At 49.3% G+C, this 17250-nt stretch overlaps 2 protein-coding genes across 2 annotated transcripts in view; one reads left to right on the top strand and one right to left on the bottom strand.

Annotated features, from left to right (window-relative positions):
- The window catches only part of LOC142578815 (uncharacterized), a 116107-nt gene that overhangs the window by 35558 nt on the left and 63299 nt on the right, over positions 1-17250 (top strand). The window lies entirely within an intron of this gene.
- ft (cadherin-related tumor suppressor fat) overlaps positions 1-17250 on the bottom strand; it is a 116493-nt gene that overhangs the window by 77854 nt on the left and 21389 nt on the right. The window lies entirely within an intron of this gene.

The raw sequence follows: 17250 nt of genomic DNA, 5'->3' as shown, positions 1-17250 counted from the left end.
CAATTGCGGATTGCATATGCTGGATCCCTTGCTACAACTGCCATCTAGCCTTTGCCGCGGCGAACCAACTTTACTGTCCCGCTTGTGGCTGGGAGTGTCGTATCGGAATGGCAGAGAGCCCGATATGGCGACTCCCGCAGGTGCGAGGAAACGATCCAGCGCCTATTGTGTATCTGTCCTCGCTAGACAACGTACAACACCTCTTTTTGCGAACAACTTTAACCTGACTGGACTCGAGACCGTTCTCTTGAGACAAAGATGCTATGACCGTGGCCACATCAGTCACTGGCACAAAAAGCGATTCGTGCACTAGTACAGTACTTGAAGTGCACCGGTTTGAGAGACCGCGTATAGTGTCCCTGTGGATCCTCCCACGTACATGCACTCAGTGCTCACTCTCTTCCTCTTTTCCTCTTTCTGTTCCTTCTTTCCCTTACCGCCAGTGTAGGGTAGCAAACCACACGCATATCTGGTTGGCCTCGCTGCTTTTCCTCTCTTTGCTTTCTCTCTATTTCTCTCTCTTCCGACGACAGGGTGATTGTGGATATTTACATGCATTGTCAAACCATGTCAGCTATAAGTGTACGATGCACTTTCGTTGCTGGAATATATCTGAATCATCCGCACATGAGTATTATAAGAACGCATGAAGCGGCTTACTTGCAAAAAACTAAGAGAAAAACATCTGTGCACACTTACGGATGACATGCTATATAAATAGGAAGTAAAGTGCAGTCTTTTATTGTTTATGAGTATCGCTGCCACATATCTATATATTATATTTATTGATCCATACGCTTCCACGTTCCATGCGCCTGTTCTGAAGAAAGCTACTTTATGCTCGAGGTTTGCCGATTTTATCCTCGTGACCCTCCCTTTTTATCGTCCAATCGACATGGCCCGATGTCCTCAGTTTATAATTGGAGCGTTATTCAGGGCCGTCATTGGCCAGCGGTGGTATAGTATTGAGTTGACAACCGCGCATTACTCATGCAGGTATACGTTGTTTCAAAACATGCAGTAAATAGCACGACTCATTGAACACTCTCCTTAGTGCCAGTAATTTAGGTGAAAGGCGTAGCGAGTGAATGGGAGCATGAGAAAGCGCCGAAGCTTACATTATGTGCCACATGTGTGGAGCGAGGCGTTTATGCAAATCATACATCTGTAAGCCGGAGAAAGTAGAAACGAGGCCACACGTTCTCCTTCGACCTTTCCGTGACGGCGCTTCAATCATTTGCTCCGGCTGACTTTTGCATTTATCTGCTCTCGCATATGGCAGACCTGTCATCAGCGACGACGAACGGACCCATTTCAGCCGCCCGAACGAGGAAAAACGCCACACAAGCTGCAGGGCGCGCGAGACGTATTACCACGAACGAACAATCACCGCCTGTGCGAGCTCGAATGGCCTGGAATCGGTTCAAATGACACACCCTAATGCCACATTGCCGCAGTGTTGCAGTACAATGCAGGGCGGGCGGTCACCGAAAGTATTCTCGGCACACAGAATATAGGTAGCGCTGGCTTTTTGCGTTTGTGTGGCACGAACGCTCACACGCGCAAGACAGAGGTTACACACACAAACACACGCGTACACTTAAAGGGACAACGAAGAACAACACGCAGATGTGTACGCTAGCACGGTGTGTCCGCGTATATGCATGCACATAGCGGGCGCGCACCCTTCGTATACCCGCGCAGCAAGAGACGCGCACGGCGGAGTGTCGGCGCCCTCTCCTCCGGAACAGAGGAAGAAACAAACGGCAAGAGAGGCGGTCCCCTCGCTTCTTATGAGCACGCGTACAGTACACGCATTACGCGCGCACATACAATTACTACGCTCGCGGCGCGCGGGTTTCGCTCGGGCGCGCAGCGCGGCGCCGGCGCGGCGACTACCACCACCGCCGCGACCGCCGCGCGCCGATGAGTGACAGGTGTTCATCAGAGACGGCATGTCTCGTGCCTCGGCACCACCGCCACCACTCCGCTCCTCCCAGAGCCCGACCTGTCGGTAAACCCAGGCTTGCCGCCGCTAGCGGGCAGCGAGAGAGACGCAGAGCCTCGGCTGGTTGCGTGGCCCGAGCTGGTCACGACATTGCCGATGCAAAGCGATCTCATGATTGCCCAAACACGCATTGCCGCCACCGCCGACGCCGCGACCGGCGCGCGAGCTCTCCCGCCTAAAAGGATGTCTGTAGACCCGTACTCCTCCTCCTGTGCACGTAACTCCGAACACGTGTTTAGGAAACGCGCGTGGGTGATTTCTAACCTTCCCCGATTTTGTTCTTGGTCTGAGTTTTCTTTGTTTAGCTTGCTCTTTCGTTCAGGAAATTGCGGGCATGTTTTACGGGACGACATGACGAAAAAAAAAGGGAGGTCGAAGGCTATCCCAGCTGCGTGAGCGAAAAGAATGCGCCCAGGAAGTTAGTTGAACTGATGACGAAGGAGTGTGTCTTTTTGTTGTTGTTGTTGTACGTGCGTGTGAGTGCGTGCGTGCGGGCGTGTGTGTGTGTGTGTGTGTTACTAGATTGCTTGCCAGCCAAAAAGTTCTTTTGGCAACAGCAAAAAAGTTGTGAGGTCGAGTGGCGCCGTCGGTCGGCGCATATTCGTGTGCCCACTGCCTATGTGCGTATGTGTATGTGTGTAGAGCTATAAGGTGAGTTGGGGCTATTCAAGATCGGACTTGTCGCGTTGCCGTCTCGTGTCACTTATGAGACTTTAGGTGACGTCCAACACTATTTGTCGGAGTGTCCTAGACTTTATACAAAGCGAAAATTTTTGTTTGACGCACTCCAGTGTATATAGGCTCTCAACACGACATGGCGTTTTCGCGTGGACACTTTCGCGTGGCCGTGCGCATCCTTAAATATATACACATTGCGACGAAACCATAGCGCACATTGAGTAAACATATATGGCAGAATTATTTTTATATTCTCAGCGCATTTTCCTTCAGTTTACCTTTGCTCCGTTCGAGTATGGTTACCCAGAGCGAGAATCGTTACGAGTGTCAATGTAGCCGCCTCCCTGTGGTGGAATGAGCCTCGTCATTCTTGAGTGAATGCTTTCCCATCACTCTTTAAGGCGATTTTAGTTGCTGTCAAGTGAAAGCAACTGCAGTGACATCGCATCAGTAGCTGCACACAGACGTCGTGTCTCTCCCTCATTATACCTCATTAGTAGCAGACTATACCCGCGACAGCCATGCCTCACAGCGGGGACGTCGAAACGACATCTGGGAATGTTCAATATGAGGTATATTATCGTGGCGCAGTGATATCACATGAAAGGTGCGCTGCGAATGATGCAAGCGGCTCAACGCGCAGACCAATATGTGTGCTCCCGCAATCTTTGCGTGTATCCTTTGGCTCGGTCGGTTCCGGCCCGCGCCGTAGCCTTCTACAATATCGTACGCGACGGTTACGAAAAGCGCCAGATGACTGCAGATGCCTTTCGCAGCTTAGAGGAGGTTCCAGAGATTATGGAGAAGTGATGAGCAGAGAAAACAGAAGCCCGCATCGTGGATTTACTGTATAGGCTCTAGCGTATCATGCGGATTAGCGACACCACGTGGTGCAACACGCGGAGACAGCGTCCGACGCCCCAGAAGGCGGTCAGGCGACCCAGGGCATTGCCTCCGAGAACCGGCGGTGCGCGCCCGTGCGCGCCACCAGATCTCGGGGGCCAAGCCCTCGGTTTTTCTTGATCGCCTGAGCTCCATTTCCCTGCGTATTCATGCCGCAGCTGTACAACCTGCGAGTTTCTCGCAGGCACTATGGATTTACAAGAGAGTTGAGTTAACAGGATGATGCATGCACCGAAACGACCGCACAGAACCGTCGCGACAGAAACCGCATTAGTGGCGCGTTTCCTTTTCAAAATGACCGCGCGCGCACAGTGTTCGGTCACGAATTTCTGACTGAGCGGCTGAGCATCAGTTACGAGGCACTGCGGCTGGTTGGTTAAAAACCGTGGGCATGGCAGGCAGCGCACGTGCGGCGCCCCTTGTCGCCGCGTCTCCGCACGTTTTACTGTCGGCCGTCGAGCAGCAGACAGGCGCAGCGGGCGCGTCGCACACAGCGGGTCCTGAAAAACTGGTCTGGATCCCAACTGCTCTTGTGCAGCGAGTGACTTAACCGAGGCGTTTGCTGCTCGCGGAAGATTTGCAGCGCGTCTGTCTGCGGTGTCGCCCTCCGCGCAGTTCTCGCCGCACTCTCACGGTGCGAAGACGACGAGAGCGCACACACACACACACACACACACACACACACACACACACACACACACACACACACACACACACACACACACACACACACACACACGTGTATATATATATATATATATATATATATATATACCCTGTACACCGAGAACGCGAACAATAGCAAAACAGCGACGGAAGCGCCTAGACGCCCTCAGACGTCTGAAAAGAACGAGCCGCCAAGGCTTCGGTGTGCGCGAGTGTCCAAACATCTGCTCCGTCACGGCCGCCGACGGTATGCATTGCCAGTGAGTGAGTCCTGCCGGCGTGTGCTTGAACGGGCCGCGCTGGGACAGACATCTTCCGTCTAGGAGGAGGAGCACGTGCGGTCGAAATTCAATCCGCTCGGTGGAGTTCGGCCTCCCAAGCTATAGCCCTGCAAACACGTCACGGCGCGCCTGACTCGGTTGTGTAAACATCCTGAGGTGCTGCTGCAAATACGTGTCGGCTCCTGGCAGATGCAAGCAGACGGGGATTAGTGCCGTGTGGCACCGCACCGTGTACGCAAGCGAGGTGAGGATCGGCCAGTGCGAACAGCGAGGCGACGCGAAGACGCGCGCGTGGTCCTTTGTGTAGTATTGTCTAAGAAGCCCCGCCATTTCGAAAACTGCTCTTTCACACCGTAACCACCCGTGTTGTGGCGTACTCAAGCTGGAAGTTGACGTTGATACGACCGCAAAACTCCGGTGTTTAAAGCTTGGGGTTGCCGAATCTGAACAGCCGGCTATATATGAGCGCATATATATTGCTGAGGACTCCAAAATAATTTCGACCACCTAGTGTTCTTTAACATGCACCTAAATCGAACTATATATATATATATATATATATATATATATATATATATATATATATATATATATATATATATATATATATATATATATATTTATTTATTTATATATATATATATATATATATATACGAGCGTATTTTGCTTTCGAGCCCATCTAAATGCGGACGCCGTGGCCACTGAACCATGGCGGCGGGCACACTGTAAAATAATGTACACCTTTAAAAGTGAATAACGGTGCAAATCGGCCGATAACTCGCACCCTTACTTCCTCTTTGGGTGTGTTAAATAGTTTTACAGCCTTCGTCGGTATTGCTGTTCTCAAGCTGGTCGTAAGCGCGCGCATTTTAAGCGTGTACAGCACAGTCAAAACAGAGGGAGAACACGGGGACGTCAACCAGAGAAGCGGCCGATTGGATGTTACAGCTTTCGCTGCGTGAGTAACAATGAAAGTGTCGGCAAACCAACCTGGTCTCGCACTAACACAGACATTTCAAGTGGCCAACGCACTGTTCACATGACACGTGGTGCGCCAGATTGCCAGTGTGGCGTCAACACTCGCGCCTTTTGCTTTTGCCACTGGCTTGCCAGGCTTCCGCACAGCGAGGCTTACCTATATATGTCGTGTTCAAGTTGGGCATGCAATCAACCACTCTTGCTTTTTTCTGTACGCTTGCAAAAAGCTGTGCAGCCGATACGGCATCTTTTATCGCTCCTTGCATTATACCGCGTGACGCGGAGTGCGCGAGAAAAGACGTTCTCCGATAGGACACAGCTGAGGGACCGGTCTATGCAACGCCAGCAGCGAGCGGCCAAGAACGAGAGCAAATTATCTACCGTGACCTGGCGTGTCGGCACTATACTATAAGCGGAGCTATGCGGCGGTCACGCGCCAGCGTTCCTGTGCGTTGCTCCGGCCGGGAATCTTTCTGGATTATTCGGTGTGCGAGTGCGCCGCGGCTGAGCTCCCGATGTATGCACGCTGATGCTCGCAACGGCATCGGCAACTGCGCGTGCAGTGCGATGAAACCATGACGCCGTTTAATTAGTCAACTTACTTACACGTTTAGCGCCACCCTCGTGGAAACAAAATTCGTTCATTATACATTTATAACCTCTGACAACAGATGCGGTAGGAATGAGGGTAATATAAAATCCGTGTATAAAGTACTCACAAATGGAACCATCGAGAGATTCCCATATAGGCACTGCTCTGAATACGTGCCCACAGGTGCATGCAATGCCGATAGGATGCAGTGATAAATTCGAGTCCGGACAAGACGGAAATACAGCTAAAAACCTTGACAACTGAAGTACGCAACAGTAAGATATTTCACGAATGAAAGAAACCGTACGCAACCGGAACAGATTGCGGCAGAAGAAATTTTCCAGTCAACAGATCAACGAGAAGAGCCTTTGTTTAATTGCATAATTTAAACGCTGTAAGTATAACTGGCTAGATCGTGGAGACCCGCCGTGATGGCGTAGTCGCTATGGCGTCGCGCTTATAGGCCCGAGAGCGCGGAATCGAATCCCGGCCGCGGCGGCCACATTTTGATGGATGTTAACTGCGAAAACGTCCATGTACCGTGAATTGGGAGCACGTTAAAAAACCCCAGGTGGACAAAATTAATCCGGGGTCCCTCACTACGGCGTGCCTTATAATCAAATCGTGGTATTGGCACGTAAAACCCCAGAATTTTTTTTTATATTGTGGAGCGAGGCGCGCTCCAGGAAGGGCTGTCACCAAATTTTTTGGGAAGCGAATTGCAATCTAAATGACCATTTGAGTAAAGAACAAGAACATAAAGTTGTCGCTATAAATCAACGTTCTACGGGGTGTCCAACGTGTGTAGTACGAGTATTTCCAGTGTTAGAGCGCGACAAGCATTTTTGCCACCAATTCGGGTGTAGTCTACTTCATACAAAAAAAGTTTTAGACACAGAAACCTGTAGGCATTATGTAGTTATTTAACGCAATTCGGACGGCACACAAGGGCTGTCATCAGAACCACGAAAGAAGTGTTTCGGGAGCTGTCCGAGTGACAGAAAGGCAACCGCTAGTCTGAAGTGCAAATTGTGGAAGGGAGCAATACAACCAGATGTAGTTTGTGGACCTTGAAATAGAACAACGCGAAATAACTATTGTATATTTGCGAATAGGCTGCGTTACATACGCGATACATATTATCGCAGTAATTCGTTTAGCGCTACAGCAAATAAAAAAGAAGACTAAACCATGGTACGGTTTACGTATACGTATATACGTTAAGGAGGCTCACCTGCATTGAGCTATACTGCCGTACATTTGGATAGTAATGAACCGAGGAGAAAGGGACGGGGGCTAAGGGCACCTCAAGCTGCCTCATTGCAGCTTTCATCTTAGCCCCCGTCATTGTATTTTAGCAATGGAAACAAACAAGTAAAGAAAGAAAGACCGCATCTGAGCAACGAGCGGGTAATTATTCCCAGCTCTGTAAACACCGGAAATAGGCGTATGTAAATTTGGGTAATTGTTTTTTTTTTTTTGAGAATGAGGGCAAATATTCACGATGAAGCGAGCATTATAATTATTAAAATCGCTTCTGCGTGCGCTCGTCCGGAACGATTTCAGTCATATTTTTCTCAATTTGTCCAGCTTATTGTACAAATCTTTGAAGGCGGAGGTACGTACATGCAGGACACACGAAAATGGGACTTTACCACGAACTTGTTTGCTTAAATGCGACCTCGCGAACGTTTGGCGAAGACTATAGCGGGTTGCACTTGCTCACTCAACGACTACTCGTGTGGTCGCTGCGCAGTATGCACCGATCGCTTCGCTTGAATGCGCAAGCAAATTACCACAGAGAGTCGAAAACAAATTAAAAAAAAGTTGCTAGTTTTCAATTATACGCGGGCCACACTGGACTTCCTTATGAAGCTCTGATGATGGGACCGATCCACCGACCAGCTAAAGTCGCTTCCTGTCGAGGACCTCGCCTGACCTAGCGAGAACCTACCTGCTGAAACAGGCATAGCATACTGTATCCGATGAAGCCAGAAATATACCGTAATAAGAGTGCTTCAACAACGTTTTTTCGGGCTCTGCAGCAGTTGCCACATTTCGTGGAGTCAGCGTCACAGGCTTCATACTGGCGAGTACTACCGTATCGCCGGCAGCACACAAGGTTTCTTGAGCGCAGGACTCACGTGGTCCAGTCTCAAACACTTGGGACAGCGAAGAGGTCGTGACACGTGCAATCGAACTGAATGGACCGTATACCGTGTGTTCGCTTAGAATACATGCGCGGCCAACAGTCGTCGGCGACTGCTCTTGCCCGTGTCGACAGCCAGCGGTTCTCAGAGAAAATTATTCTGGGTCAGACGGCGAGTCCAGTTTGCTAGCTATACAGACCTCGTTTGATTTCTGAAGGAACATGGGTTAAAACTCTGTGGACTTTTGAGTCGACCAGCTCACCGTATGCGTCGCCTGTTTCTTCTGTCCTCGTCGTCACCCATAATACCTCTCAATCTTGCTTTCCTTTTCCCCAGCGTGGACTATTATATACCTGGGCAGAGGAATGAATCAGGCCGACCTTTCTGTCCTTATTTATCACTAAACATTATCTCGCTCTTCAACATCTCACATTATATGAACTCTTTGGACTTTTTTCTATCCCTTCCTTGTCACTGGCTTTCAATCCCTTGTCCGCGACATTCACATATTCGCCATGTTTATACGCTGATTTCTCACAGTGGATTGCCTGAAAGAGTTCTGAACGGCGATTCATCCATACACGCGCTGCACGCCCTATACACTCTGCATCACACCAAGCTTTCTGTCTTATTATTATTTTTTTACTGGTCTTCGGAACTAACGCAGTTCGCATCCTCTGTCCGTTTGTCGGGCAAATGCGTGTGTGTCTTTGTCGGCGTGGCACATATATAACTATCACAACTTCGTGGATGCAGTCTTTCCTTCGCTGGGTCCTTGCGTGCGTACTTACGACCCAGATCCCGTCTTTTGGTGTGCTCTGTCGTGAGGTGCTAGCTGTTCCGTCCCATCGCTCTCCCGTTGACGGGCTGTGCTCGCGCGACTTTTTCTCGAGGTCTGTTTTGTCGGTGTTGTTCCAACAGGTGTCTGCCTTGTCCACGACCTCGTGTGCGTCAGGCTGCATGAAATGCTACTTAGCGCGAACCGTCTGCACCTTATACGCTCGCGCGCGATGCAACCTCTCACTCTCCACTATATATTCCCTTCTCCTCGCCGTGGTATCCCCGGCGGCCGGGCCGGACAGCCGCTCCTTTGAGAGGAGCGAAGGCGCTCGGACGCACGCCCTATAGCTCGCTGCAGGGCCGCGAGGCGTAATTGCCTCCTTCTTTGGTCAATTTCGAGTCTCTAATAAACCCTAGATGTAAGAACAAACAAAGCCGAGATAAGCGGCAGCAGTGGCGAAGTAAAAATACACAAATAAAGAAATAAACAGGTATCCGGCGAGATTAAAGTGGAATACGAGCGGCGAAGTGAGAGAGGAGGCAAGAAAGAGAGAGGAGGGGTTGCCTCGGCGCGTCCCACCATCAGTCATCCGAACCGCAGTCATCCATTAACTTCTTGTCCTCCTGATAAACTTTGTTCTCCCTCGGTTCTCCCAAATTGGAAGTCACAAGTTCTTTTTTTTTTTTCTTCTCCCTTTTTCTTCTCCCTGTCTCACCCCCCTCGGCTTGCGTGCGGCCCGCAACACGCGCCCTCCCGCCTCGAGCTTCTACCTCCTCCTCCGTTATTTCCTTCGTTCGCAGATTCAACAAGCTACGCGGTCAGAAAAAAAAAAAAAAAGAAAATTGCCGTCTCTACTGTAATCGAGAGATGTAAGCATGAAATGGCAACCTGCAAAGCAGATTGGTTGGATATGATACTATAGCCACAATCTTAAAATAGGTGTAGTGCATGTTCGCAACGGCACACCCACCATACCACACCGCACTACGCCACGCTATGTACTGGTCTATAGACCTTTTTCATTCGCGGTGTGGCAGCAGTGCGTGCATGACCCCACAGAACTTCCGGTCAGTCATCTTCGAAAGTCCAGTTAGCCAAGAAAAAAAGAAGTATTTTGCCGCATAGTATAATGTAAGCACATATTCTTGATGTTTTCAGATATAAAAAACGTGCGCCGTATGTCGAGCTCATGTATACGCGTTTTTTGTTGCATTTAACACTGCAGTTCACTTGTCAAACACTCCTACACTGAAACAAAACTGGTGCCAGTTGTAAGGTCCTATAAATTTTTAGGCTATTGTAACTTACGTTTCTCCGGACTGTTTAACCGGAAGTCTTCTGGGAACTACGTTTGTAAGCATGAAAAGGGTCTATATGGACGCTGCCCAGCTACAAGAAGAAAACCGTCTGAAGACCGCGCGACAGACAGTCAAAATACGTCAGGGAGACAGAGCGCACTGCGCCCAGCTAGAAGAAGAATGATTTGAATTCTGGGGTTTTACGTGCCAAATCCATGATTTGATTATGAGGCATGCCGTAGAGGGGATTCCGGATTAATTTTCACCACCAGGGCATCTTTTACATGCCCACAATGCCCGGGACAACGGGCGTTCTAGCATTTCGCCTCCATCGAAATGCGGCCGCCGCGGCCGGGATCTGATCCCGCGACCTCGTGCTTAGCAGCGTGACATAACCGCTAAGCCACCTCGGCGGGCAGAAGCGCCTGACGGAGGCTCCACGCAGCGTGGCGTCATCTCTCGAGGCGACGAAAAACCCGCGACGCGAAACTCGCTCATCGCTGGCTTTCAGCGATCAGCGCCAAAAGGTGACAAGGAAGTGTATAGCGCCCTGTATCTGTCTTTTGAACGTCGCTATTGGAAAGGACAACTAAAGCTTAAGCGTACTAGAAGTTACAGCTTGAGTGATATTGTGAGCAATCATTAGGGACACTCGGAAGCAATATTGTTTTTAACTTGCTTGGGCGGTGACTATCGTGTGTAAGGCAGTCCTGTACAAGGGGTTGCGGGCCAGAGAACGCATTTTTCAAAGTTTTGACTGGTTGGCCGAATGATCTCGTTTTTTTCTCGCAACTTGTCGTTTCAGTGCCCGGATAACGGCTTTGACTTCTAGCTAAAGGTAACTTGAAAGCCGCCGTCAACTGGAGCTAAAAACATTGCATGCATAAAAAAAAAAGAGAGACGCCAGCATCGCGACGGAGAGCGCATGTTAGTAAGCTCGCGGAAGAGAGCCCATTCTTACCTTCCCTAATACGTGCAGCTCAGAAGGAGTTTGAGCTAGCCTTTTGCAAGAAGTTCAACCCCTTAGAAGTTTTATACAAAGCTTCTTTTTAAATTTTATATGGAGCATATACTTACGATTCACGAGTATCCTAAAGAAATGTGTGAACTATAAGTCCCTGCGAGGTTGGAAGCCCATGCACTGTTGTCTATTGAGTCTGTAGGCATACAGTACTGCAACATTTAATCAACTACCGGCTACAGGATGCCTTATGCATGACGAAAAATCATCAATAAAAATCAATCAATCAATCAATCAATCAATCAATCAATCAATCAATCAATCAATCAAGTAGTCAACAGAACATATGTAGATAGCTTGATTCTATGTTTGTAGACAATTTGCCTGAACAAATGCTGATAGCGATTATTCATTTAAGCAGCAGCAGTATTTGCGACCTCTGGCGTAGCCAGATTTTTTTTCCTTTTTTTTTTTTCTTTGAGAGGGCACTCACTTGGACCGGGCCCGGCGGGGAGAGGGAGAAAAGCGGAGGATGATCTGGAAAGGCCGCATACTAACAGATAAATGGAGGGGGGGGGGAGGGCTCGTGCTTGGTATGTCGGATCATTATACGCCGATCTATAAGCCAGCGGTGACGTTCTGCAAGTAATAGAGAGGTAGTAGTAGCAGAGTACAGCAGTGAGATTGGCAAGGCAGGGAGGTTAACCAAACGCACGCCCGGTTTGCTATCCTGCACTGGGGTAAGGAGATAAACGAACTAAAACAAAAGAAATGAAAGAGCACTCATGAATAGCGCGCACAAGTACGCGAAGATACCCAGCAACTCAATAAACGGTCGCGCAGATAGGCTCTATAGTTGCTTTCTGCACTAGCGACGCGCACGGCTGCAGTCCAAGGGTCTTCGTTACCGAAAACGGTCTCGAGTCTATCGGGTTTAGTGCTGTCCGAGAGGTTCACGCTCGATATCGCACCAGGGACAAGTAAATGCATGAGGCGTGGTCAATAGCATCTTTGCTTCCGCAAGAGTCACGCATAGACGGGTTGCCCATTCCAATTCAGAAAGAAAAACTTGTAAACTCATTGGGTACGGGGTGAACTCAGTGAAGTGGTAGCATTCTAAATATCTTGTTTATAATCGCTTTGATCTGAGGGCACTTATTAGCGCTAGACCGGCTCGCACTGCACTTAACTCTGTGGCATGTTTATATCCCCACATTTCAAAAGGAGACCTTCACGCGGAGCAATAGTTGACGTGCCTTTGCAAGGCTACATTCTCCCGTATAGCCAGCACCATCCGCGTTCTCTCATGGCCTGACATGCTACGCCAAGTGCTGGGTGAGAATTACGGTGTGTGTGTGTGTGTGTGTGTGTGTGTATATATATATATATATATATATATATATATATATATATATATATATATATATATATATATATATATATATATATATATATATATATATATATCGTAAGAAGCCAACAACCATTTTCACCAAGGGCAACATAGGGGACCTAAGCATCCCTAAGCATTTCTCGTGGGCAATCCAGCGCATTGAGACGCTTGGTGCGTTTTGTTGCAAGTCAGTTATACGAACACTCCATGATCTTTCGCCGTCGTCGATAACGTACGCATAAAAATACTGATTTCTTTAGTTTTAATACGTTTTCTGAAGAACACTACTGACATTAACTGTGCGCTTTTCCCTTTGCGTCACAATTTAAAGGCGGGTGAAGAAGTATGTCTAGGCGTGTTCGTGTTCCAATCATACAGACTTATGCACAGAAGCAGCCGTATTCTAAAGCCTCAGGTTGGATAGCTTTGCTTTCTGGAGCGAATTGTAACACAGCTATGCCGACCCTGCCAGCTTGGGCCATCGTTTTCGCACACGTAGATAGCCGCATAGCAATGCCTGTCAGAGCGGGGTTCCTGCAGCGAAGCACCGCGTCCTTCGCACCGCGCAAACACGCGTCTCCCCGCGGTCAGACGGCTAGCCGAGAAGCGCCCCGTGAATCGCACTGAAGCAACAAGGAGGGCCCGCATATGCGTCTGGACCACGGCCGTGATCCAGGCGCAGGAAGAACGTGCAGCTGCGTGTGCGGCACACTCAGCGCCGGCAGCGCCCAGACGAGGCGCTGCGGGAACTTGGAGGCGAAGCGACAACGCCGACAGAACCTTGCAGTTCGAAAAGCGCAGAAGCGGACGCACATCGTGTCCGCCGTGAGGATGCCGCAATACAGGAATGCGAGGCCGACGTAAGGGGAGACAAGTAGTTCTAGTCGATGGTGCTCGCGGTGGTCGGGTTATTTCTGTCCACGTGTGTCTGCGCAACGTCACGTCATGCGTCTTAGCCAGCTTATGTTTACTGCAATTCATACTGCCACTATAAGGCTCCGTGTAATACTCCAACATGTTGCTATCGCACTCATTGTTTCGCCCTGATGGCGAAAGTGTGGTCCTGTCAAAAAATAAATGAAACTGTCCTACGGCCGGATTCGAACAGCGGGCATCTAGCTAGCACAGAAGCCTGATACTGTAACCGTTACGACACGGACGCTTTTGCCCCCAGCTTGACTTGCCTCATAATCGCATCACAGCCCTGAAACGTTAAGTCCCGGCAATTATTTCAAATTATTTAACGCATCATCCTACCTCAAAAATGTGGGCCGACCCGGAAAGATAGTGCATGCAGTAAAAAAAGATTGAGTCCTACGCTGCCCCTACTCGCGTGAGGTGATAAAGTGCGGTGCGCGGTGACTCAGCCCCAAATCGTTCAGGGAAACTTTGTCTTTTATCGACTTCAGTTGGAGGTTGAATCGCCTTCCACCCCCACCCCCCTCTCCCTCCCCCGCTTTCTTTTTTTAAGCGAAAGCTTTACTGGCCGCGAACTTGCGATTTCGCCGTGGCCGTGCTCCGAGGAGGCACATGACGTCACACCGCGTTCCTCGTCGTTGCGTTCGCCTCCGCTCGCTTCGCCAGCTGCGTCGCATGCCTGATAACATGTCGGAGCATTGAAAAGGAGAGCTCGCGTGCGCCGAAACCACAGTTGAGGCGGCAGTATGGACGGCGACAATTCTGATAAGCAGGAGGAGGCCTGCAATCGACATCGGAACGAGAAGAGGAAACGAATCGCCCAGGAAACATATGAACAGCGCGCCGAACGACTGGCTAAACGCCGCAACATAGCTAGACAACCAGACTAGCCTGGAGTTGCAATCAAGATTAACCAAGGCTAACCATGCTATTCGCTGCTTATATCCTGGCACAGCCGAGCTAAGCCACTGTCATTTTTTTTTTCTTTAGCATGCTGAGACTCTTTTAGTGCATACGCAGCCCGTTTATGTCCGCTATTTGCAAACCTTTATCTGCCTTCATCGTCTTAACCTGTACAAGCAACAATACTTGAAATAATTGATAACGAGCTCGTAATGAGCTCTGGCTGATTGTACAATTGACGTCCCGGCTATGTGTCAACAGTGCTTGAAATTGAGCTATATAATCGGTGACATTCTGCATTATTGCGCTGTATATTGGGAACACATGCTCACGAATATAGACATCCTTATCACATGTTCAGTACCTTAGTGTTCGAGTTCAAGAAGAGGCCGATAAAGGGAGAGACTCCAATGAGAGTTGGAGATGTCAGCCTATATAACCTGGGATGCTTTTCCAGATGATTACGGCGCAAGATGGTAATGGAACGAGAAGCAAGAAATCCTAACACGAAACGAAACTAATATCGCGCAGACTAACATGCCCCGAAATAAAGTCGTGGCTGCGGCACTGCCACGCACGGCGAAATCACGTGCGGGCTTCGATTAGCCGACGCCAGCTCTCCCTTCCGCAACACTGCACGGTTCTGAGCGACACACAGGTACGGCTCCCCCTGCGCAGAAGCACGGAGGGAAGGGGATAGCTGGGGCACCGAAGGTATACTCTGCTGGGACAATGGATCTCTCTGGCATGGCGCCCTGTTATGGATCATCCTTTCCCCGCCACCGGCGAGCGAGAGACGACGGAGCGCCGTGCGACCTCTCGGCCGAACCGAGCTGGCGCCGTGGACGCTGCCGGAGGTTTGTCGGCTACACCGCGGGGAGGGAGGGAGGCGAGCGCACGCGTGGACTTGAATCCAGAATGGGGCTCATCAACAACTGGCGAGTCATGCAGATGCGCCGTACGCAATCCGTTTCAGGGGTTCCGCCAAACGTATAGACGCTGCCTGTACCGACCGACCGATCGACCGAGCGACCCTGATGTTATTCCTCGATTTTTTTTTGCTTTCATCAATCTTCACGCGGGTATACCTGTGCTCGCCGACTGGAAGGAGTAGACGATTTAAACGCATACCTGAAGGAATATGAATTTCTCGTGATACGGATCAACCGACTAGCCTTCTTCGCTTGTTACAGTTCAATGTTTATCGCCAAAGCCCATTCAACCTTGTGCGAGTCGTAGAAATTACACGAACCAATCAGCGGTGTCCCTCTCAGAAGCGATGTGAACTATAAGTAAGGCGCGTGAGAAGAGGCTCTATCACGACATGCGCGCTTCCCTGCTGTTAGCAGGATGTCCAGTCTATAGGCAAAAATAGGGCCGCAGAACAGCTCCGAGACAGTGTGGGACCACGGCCTCCTGAGATTATCTTCTGCTCCCCTGAATTGATGTTCTTCATCGCTTCCCGACGGCAGAATCGTTAATAAGTATAAAACGCTTCAAAGCGCGTCATCTTATTTTATGCCTCAGTTTTCATAAGATCTGACTGTAAGGAGGTAAGCGAAGTTTGTCGGTAGCTCGCCGCGAACTTGGAACTGAATTCACAAAACCTTTCGTTCGTAAGAGCGGTCTGCCATTGACCGACCGCATCTCCTAAAAACAATGTCCAAACTTAGAATCGGCTGTCATTTGCTCACACGAACGCTCCTATCACAAGAACGTTTTTTTTTTTTTTTATTCAGCATTGATTTAGACACAGTGAAGGTATTGGATGGCAAGGCTTTCTGTATGTATGGGCCCTGATGCTGCTACATGTTGCGCTCACAAGTGTTCAATCGATACAGAGGCCAACTTGCGGGGCATTTTGATACGAACGGTCGCGCATTTCCAAAACCGGTGCTGTCGAAAACACGACAAATATAGCCCATCGAATAGGAGATGTAGTAGAAGCCACTTCCTTAGTTCGAAAAACCATAACAACGCGCACTGAGCGGGGTCTGAACATTCAACCGACCATCACTCGCGTGTCGCCACGCGCTGGTTGCAGTGAACGCGCAAGCAACGGTATTGCAACATAACGGCGAGAGCAATGCAACATTAGAAGTAACTTTCAAAACAACAGTGTAAAATAAAACATTTATGTCATATTGTGTCATTATGTCACATTTATGTCACATAACACACAATGCGCGATCACACACATGAAAACCACTCTTATGAGCAAAGCAATTCTTTACCATGAATTTTGTAGAAGAGGATCGTATAACGTGTCTCCATGCGCTGATAGTGCCCAAATAATGGTCCTGTCTTCTAAAAGATGCTAGAACATACTTCTACATGGGCGCTTGTAGCCATGGGTCACATGACCTCTTCAAACTGAAAGGCCTGCGATCTAATGCCACCGTTACTGATTTTAGTCGGTGTTTGGTGTATTCTGGTGAGGGCACTCTATAAGATATGTTGTGCAACGCGCTTGAGGTACACGACTGTTTGGGTGCAGGTGAAGGCACGCGCCATTTAATAGAATTCCCTCGTAATTACAGATAAGCCTGGTTACGTCAAGACGTACGACCACTCGGATATACGCATTCATCGAGGGTCGTATACACCGCAGTCCGAGAAGGCGTTAGCGCCTCAGTAGCGACGTGCGTTGTACAAGGAAAAAACAGGGCACTCCAGTAGCATGATCAAGTGCCTGTAAATGAGCTAAACATTCATCCTAGCAAGTTTCGAGAACTGTT

This window comes from Dermacentor variabilis, chromosome 4 (assembly GCF_050947875.1).
Source record: "Dermacentor variabilis isolate Ectoservices chromosome 4, ASM5094787v1, whole genome shotgun sequence".
Taxonomy (NCBI): Eukaryota; Metazoa; Arthropoda; class Arachnida; order Ixodida; family Ixodidae; genus Dermacentor; species Dermacentor variabilis.
The sequence above is the reverse complement of the archived record's forward strand: the minus strand, read 5'-3'. Positions and strand labels throughout refer to the sequence as shown.